This window comes from Dipodomys merriami, unplaced genomic scaffold (genome assembly GCF_024711535.1).
Source record: "Dipodomys merriami isolate MVZ:Mamm:240054 unplaced genomic scaffold, mDipMer1.0.p SCAF_10, whole genome shotgun sequence".
Taxonomy (NCBI): Eukaryota; Metazoa; Chordata; class Mammalia; order Rodentia; family Heteromyidae; genus Dipodomys; species Dipodomys merriami.
The window spans coordinates 18,986,518-18,994,196 of NW_027202271.1; the positions used below are offsets into that span (position 1 = coordinate 18,986,518).

Sequence of the window (7,679 nt, forward strand, 5' to 3'; positions counted from 1 at the left end):
CAGGGTTCCAAGTGGCAATTCTGGATTGGTACAGTCAACATATTATCACTTCCCAATTACTCTTCTTAGATCATTGCTTTTATTGTTTTTTTGTTTTTTAGGGGGTTCTGGTCATGGGGCTTGAACTCTGGGCCTGGGCACTGTCCCTCAGCTCTTCAGCTCAAGGCTAGCACTCTACCACTTGAGCCACAGTGCCACTTCTGGCTTTTTTCTTTTTGCTTATGTGGTGCTGAGGAATCAAACCCAGGGCCTCATGCATGCAAGGCAAGCGCTTTACCACGGAGCCACCTTCCCTGCCCAGAACCTTGCTTTTTTAATATAATTTATTTTTTTTGCCAGTAGCAGGGCTTGAACTCTGAGCCTGGGCCCTGAACCTGTGCTCTTCATCTCAAGGCTAGTGCTCTGCCACTTCTAACTTCCGCATAGTTCATAAGAGATAAGAGTCTTATGGACATTCTTGCCCCGGCTCGCTTTGAACTGTGATCCTCAGATCTCAGCCTCCTGAGTAGCTAGGGTTACAGTTGTGAGCCACTGGCGCCTGCCTCAGCATCTTGCTTTTTCCTGGTACTGGAGTTTTCTTGTGCATGATTCCTAATCTTCAACTCAGTACCATGAAGTTTTTGGTACTCCTTGTTTGCTGGGAGTCTCTACCATCCTAGTTTCTGGTCGTAAGTAAAAGTTCTCACTGGAAGTTTTGAGGTAGAATATAACAAAAAAACAATAGAATGTCTGGGGCTCTGTTCTTAGCAGTTGCCAGGATACTGTCACTTCTTGACCCATTGTTGTGTACCTGATTCCATCTCTGGGTGACTATTGAGATGACCTAACCCAGGAGACTTAAGTTCTCTAATTCAGTCAAATTCAGTCAGGTAGTTTCTCCATTGTCAACTTGGCTCTCTAGTGCTAACTATTGTTAGTAAAATCGGATTAAGAAAGGAATCAGTGGTTTATTGCAGGAAGTGAAAGAGAACCACATTTCCCTCATGTGTGCATCTGCTTTATCCATGCAGGACAAATGCTTTCCATGTGTGAACATCTCCAGTATTAGTCACCTTCTGTCTTCTCTCTAAAAATGACCATGTTTCATCTTCTTTTTCTTTTTGTCTTCTAGAGAATGTGACACCAGCTCTTCCATCTGACACCTCAGGTACTGGAAATCTGCTCTTCCATTCTTCTCCTTCTTTCCATCTCCATCTCCCATCCCTGTGAGCTTCTGTTGCATATTCTAAGTCATAAGGATTTCTAAGCAAAAGCCAAGGAAAGCTACATTCCTGGTGATCAAGTTCATTTTGAAGGCAGATAATTGCATTTCTTATAGACCTATATAGAAAGGATTCCACCGACAGAGTTATTAATTCCAAAGATATTATTCACCGTTCCTCACCTAATGGCACAACCATGAGTCTAACAGTGGCTGGAGTGCTTTGATGAATGTGTATGTGTCTTCATTTATTAGAAGGACTAGATATGTGGCTTGTCTTTCAAAGTGGAGGAATTTTCACTTCTTTGAATGAAGGAATAATTGATACTTCCTGTAGGTGTTGTTTAATGAGGAGATTCAACCCCGTGGAAATGTAGGGTCCAGGACTATACTACAATGTTAAAGAAGGATATTTTGAGCTGGGGCACCTGTGGTTTATCCCTAAAATCCCAGATACTCAAGAGGCTGAGATCTGAGGATTGAGTTTCCAAGCCAGCCCAGGCAGGAAATTTCTGAAACTCCTATCTCCAATTAACCAACAAAAGTTAGAATTGGAGATGTGGCTCCAATGACAGAGAGTTAGACTTGAGCATAAAAGCTAAAGGACAAGAGTTCAGGCTCTGAGTTCTAGCCTAGGATCCACGAAAACCAAAAAGGAAAGAAAGAGAGCAAGCAAGCAAGCAAGCAAGCAAGCAAGCAAGCAAGAAAGAAAGAAAGAAAAGGAAGAAAAGAAAAGGAATACAGGAAGGTGTCAAGAAGATTTGCTGTTAGCAATGGTGCACATGTTGAAGATCCACAGCAATGTTTATTTCCGATCTGTGAGTTGACAGATAGGATTTCCTTATTGCTTCTGAGCAGCTGTGTCTGTTAATAACAGCCAGATATGATATTCTTGTTCCTTCCTGGAACAAAATGCTTTTCTGTCTCCTCTGTGGCATGATACAAGGAGGGACCCCCCAAATTTTTGGTGTTACAGCAAGGATAGGGGATTTGGGATGAGGAATCTAGGAAGTTTGTGGGAAGAATAAAGGTGTGATCACATGGGAACGAATCACATTTGATACCCCACTGTCATTTCAAATTCTTTCCTTCTATAATTGGTACTCAATGGGTTTTATTATATACTTTCATAGTAATCACTTCAATTATGTTTACTACACACCACACTTTCTTTCCTCTGTCCTACCTTATGGAAGTTCAATTTGATGTAATCCCATATGTCAAGCCTTGTTCTTATTTCCATGGCCAACAGAATCTTATAGAGTGCGCATGCTCATCTCTGTACCTTTCCATATCTCCCAGTGTTTTGCTCTAGAAGATTTGATGATTGAGGTCTTCCATTTTGGCTGATTTTTTTAAAGTGACAGAGTGAAATTGATCCTAGTTGTATTGTTCTTCATGTGTTCATGCATTCTATAGAGGAAATCATCTTTTATCCAACATATGGGCTTGGCACCTTTTTATCAGTATGATCATCACTGTGTAGGTTTATATCTCAGAATTCTATTCTTTACAATGCTGTGGTGATATCTAACATTGGTCTGTACGTGATACAGAATAAGATTAGTAAGTTGATTAAACAGTATATGAGAGAATAAAAAATAACCCATAGTTGTATGTCACAGTCTTTGTTATAGGTCCTTGTTTCTCAGGTATATTTCACTAATTCTGAATTCTGTGTTATTATTAAAGGGCCTCTTTTTATTCTGGCTATTGAGCCAATCATTAGAGTGCCTTGAAGGTTGGAGGCATGGTTCTGTTGGGAGAGTGCTAGTCAACGTGTGAGAGCATCAGGTATGCAATTCCTGTCCCATTCTTGGACCAAGGGGAAAAATGAAACAGCCTGGAGTTGATGCACATGCCTGCTATCCTAGCTACACAGAAGGCTGAGACTTGAGGATTGTGATTTGAAGCCAGGCAGGGCAGAATTGCCCAACACATTCTTAACTCAATTCATCACTAAAAAACAAAAGCTGGACAATCCCACTTTTGGGTATTTACCCAAATGTTTACAAACAAGACCACACTAAAGCTACCAGCACAACTATGTTTATTGCAGCATTATTTACCATAGCTAAGACATGGAACCAACCCAGATGCCCCTCAGTAGATGAATGGATCAAGAAAATGTGGTATATATACACAATGGAATTCTATGCCTCCATCAGAAAGAATGACATTTCCCCATTTGTTAGGAAATGGAAAGGTTTGGAAAAAATTATATTAAGTGAAGTAAGCCAGGCCCAAAGAAGCATAGGTCCCATGGTTTCCCTTATTTGCAATGTCTAGTATAGGTATGAGTCAAGTGGAAAAGGTCAGATAATGTGATGTTAGGAAAATGAACCCTTAAATATGTATTTTAATGTTTTCGTTTCTTTCATGCATGTGTTTCTAACGCATTTATAAGATTAATTCTTTGTTGCTTTGTATGTCCCTCCCCCACAGTGTAACCCCCGCTTTCACTATATTTGATGTCAGTATAACATGTGGAGGAGATGGGGACAAACAAGTCGTTTAAGGATTCAGGTGGACCTGTTGCAACAATGAGAAGTACAAAATGTCATGTCAAAACCAGCTTTACAATGTCGGTGTGGGGGGGGAGGGGGGTATAATTGGGTGGGGGGAGGGGGGTAAAATTGGGTGGGGGGAGGGGGAGGCGGGGAAGGGAAGTGAAGGGTAAACAAAGGAGGAGGCTGCAATGCTTGGTAAGAAATGTATGCATTATCCTGCCCATGTAATTGTAGCCCCTCTGTACAATATGTTCTCAAATAAAATAAAATACAATTAAAAAAAAATAAAAAATAAAAAAAATAATAAAAACCCCTTGATGAACCCCCCCCCAAAAAAAAGCTGGAAGTGGAGCTGTGACACAAGTGATATAGCGCTCGCCTTGAGCAAAAGAGCTTCAGAACAATGCCCAAGCTCTGAGTCCAAGTTCCATGATCTGTACCAAAAAAATATGAATAGAACATATCGAACTCACTGACAATTCTAGTCTAGAAGAATTTCAAAACAACAAAGAAAGAAAGAAGGATACCTCTAAAAGTACAGAGACTTTCATCATACTTGAGTCTAAGACACCAGATCAAAGGGAATGGCTTTATAAAAATTTTCATTACCAGAAATTTGTTGAGAATGGGTGGCTATATTACGACGGTTTTACATATGCGTACAACATACCCTGATCAGACTTGCCCAGTTTTTTTTCTCTCCCTCAATTCTCCCTCCCCTTCATAAAACAATTTGAATCAGGTTCATTTATTTTCATATGCACATATAAAGTCACTTGACCATACTAATCTTCATTCACTCACTTCATTGGCTATCTCCTGTTCTCCTGGTAACAATCCTCCATATGGCCTGTTTTAAGCTCCTGAGAGGCAGTTTTTTGTGACTATATTGCTTGTCCACAGGGTTCTAACCATGGCAAGTCACACATGCATGTCTGAGAGCTTAGACAGATTGACCTAATCTAGAAGAGATTGGGCGCGTTCAGGGTGGTATGGCCATAGACAGATTGACCTAATCTATTGCCTTTTGTTTCTTGGTCACCTCTAGCAGCTTTGTTCAATAGTTCTTATCTTTCTCTTCTTCACATTATACCTATAAATCATACAAGAATGTAAGTATGGGGTATCTCCAGCTTACTTTTTCCTGGTTATTTTGGAGAGGGAGTCTTATGAAGTTTATAAACTAGGATGACTTCTGCTAAGATTGGAGGAATGAGCCACTGGCACCAGGTAATTTCATGTTTTTCTTGGTGCACATTAATTTTACCCAATAAAGAGTTTGATTCTGTTATTTTCCATATACACTGATTATACTATTATAACAGTCACCCCTGCTATTTTCTTTTGATTCTTACTCCTTTGTATTTCTCCTTCTCTTTTCATGCCTTTTTGTGGGGGTTTTGTGTGTGTCTTTTTTTTTACTTAACTTCCACAGATGAACAAAAAATTGCAGTTCTATATTTTGTAGGATGGCTCATCACACTTAAGAAAATTAAAGAAGTTAAGATTTAAGAAAATGATAATATACAAAGAAGCAATGTGGGATAGATGTGGGAATGTTTAACCAGAACACCCTAAGGTGAAAGATTTCTCAGGACACCATGCATGCGTCTGCATTCTGGGAAGACGTGTGCAGCAGCTCTCAGGACTGAAGTCTGTTTCCCTGCTGACTTGCACTTGGCAATTGGAGTATAGATGCCTGTCAGAAGCGACTGTTTGCATGAACAAGACTTGCCAACCTCCAACTATGCTAATATGTTTTTTCCTTGTTTCTCTTTGAAAGTAAAAATTCTGTTTCTTTGGACAGTATCCAAAATAGAAAACAGTTTGAAGTGAAGTCTTCTTAGGAAAAATGATTTGAATATTATTTTGGGAAATTTTGAGATTGTTTCAGGATCCAGAGATATTTTATATTCTAGCTTCATTCCTTTTACCCTTCAATTTCCAGGTAACTTTAATTATAAAACCTTATATTCCAGGACTGGGGATGTGGCTTAGTGGTAGAGTGCATGCTTAACATGCATGAAGTTCAATTCCTCAGTACCACATAAACAGAAAAAGCCAGAAGTGGCACTGTGGCTCAAGTGGTAGAGTGTAAGCTTTGAGCACAGAGAGGCTCAGGGACAGAGCCCAGGCCCTGAGTTCAAGCCCCAGGATTGGCAAAATAAACAAACAAAAAGCCCCTTATGTTGCAAATGCATGTTGGTCACTATGTTATGGAATTTATGTATATACTTTACATATATATCTCACAAGCAGTGTATAAAGCAAACAATGTAAAGCTAGGAAAATCAAATCTTATAATGATGAACATATTTTGCATATAAGGGCAATAAAAAAAAACTGTCCAGAGGGGCTGGGAAGGAGGCTCAGTGGTAGAGTGCTTGCCTTGCAGGCATGAGGCCCTGAGTTTGATTCCTCAGCACTACATAAGCAGAAAAAGCCAGAAGTGGTGCTGTGGCACAAGTGGTAGAGTGCTAGCCTTGAGCTGAAGAGCTGAGGGACAGTGTCCAGTCCCAGAGTTCAGGCCCCATGACTGACAATAAATATATAAAAAACTCTCCAGAATTCCATTCAGATGTTTGAAGTTCAGGGGAATCAAGATGTTTCTTTCTCAGATGTACTCAATATCTTACTTATGTAACTGTAATCCCTCTGTGCATCACCCTTACAATAAAAATTTTAAAGAAGTTATGTCTTTCCAAGATGTAATTTCCTGGCCACTTATTGAAATCTCACTGGTTTCTCTTGCACACACTGTGGCAAATCACTGGCTCTCTTGCTATTTTGGAAGAACTTAGACCATGTTTTGCCAAACTATCAGAAATAACCCTAATGAAGTGGACCCTGGTAAACTCTGTAATATCCCAGTTATTGCCCACCATCAGATGTGCATCCAAATATATTAGATAAAAACATCATGCTTTATAATTTTAAAAATTAAAACTTACCTTCCTGTGGATTTCATTTGGATTTAATGTCATTTGAGAGTTGCTAGTCTAAGTTAAGATTCTAAAGTGGATGGCCTCTTCATTCTTTTGTAGAAGCTTCATGCTCTTGCTTATTTTGTCCTACAGTTATCTTTACAAGGAAAGATCTTGTCAAACTTTAGTTTGCCTGGGCATGGAGACGTTGGCTGCTTTTACCACACTCCTTTCAGCCAGAACAGAACTCACCATTTGCTCTCACAAGTCACCTTACCCTTTGTCTCTCCCTCTTCTTCAATTAGTTTATCTGTCAAATGAAGAGTCTTTGGCAAACACCTTACTTTCACTCATTTGTTGGGTGGGGAGGGCACACTAATCTTCTATTGTTCAACCATCCCTTGAAGATATTGAACTTGAAGCAGCACTTCTTTCTGGAAAATTTTGAGGCAGCACTTCTTATGTTTTGGTTCTGTAGATCAGAGTTGAATCTACTCTGTATGAGAACAAATATCCTTAACAAATACAATAGAGGGAAGGCAACATGTCCAACCTAACTTACACAAGCTGTTTTTCAGATTTGCTGCTATAACAATATTAGTGCTTATAGGAGACATGGTGTTGCACATGTTTTGTGTTTATGACTTCTGATACCTTTGGAAAAAGCAGTGCAAATGTCAGGGAGACTAGTCCTGGGAATCATTAGTTGTCAGGAGAGCTTATTACAATGGAAGTTCATCTTCCATTTTATTTTGGTTCCTATTTTTCATTTTTTAATTTTTTATTGTGAAAATACTGTACAGAGGAGTTACAATTACAAAGGGCAAGATAACAAGTACATTTATTATCAAGCATTGTTGCCTCCCTTCCCATATTCTCCCCACCTCCCTCTACCTGATCCTCCCCACCCCCCACCAAAGTTGTAAAGTTGGTGTTTTGGTTCCTCTATTTAAAAAATGAGACACTTGAGTACTTGAAAACTGCTCTGTTCTTCTTCTCCTCTCTTCTATGCTCATTTCCTTTCCTGCCTCCCTCTCAGATCTC

At 39.6% G+C, this 7,679-nt stretch overlaps 1 long non-coding RNA gene across 1 annotated transcript; it reads left to right on the forward strand.

Moving 5' to 3' along the window:
- The first annotated feature begins 816 nt into the window (after nt 1–816).
- Nucleotides 817–2,987, forward strand: LOC138837269 (uncharacterized). The gene is made up of 3 exons (XR_011375291.1): nt 817–869; nt 1,112–1,147; nt 2,894–2,987. It is a non-coding gene; the product is annotated as an uncharacterized lncRNA (long non-coding RNA).
- The last annotated feature ends 4,692 nt before the right edge of the window (nt 2,988–7,679 follow it).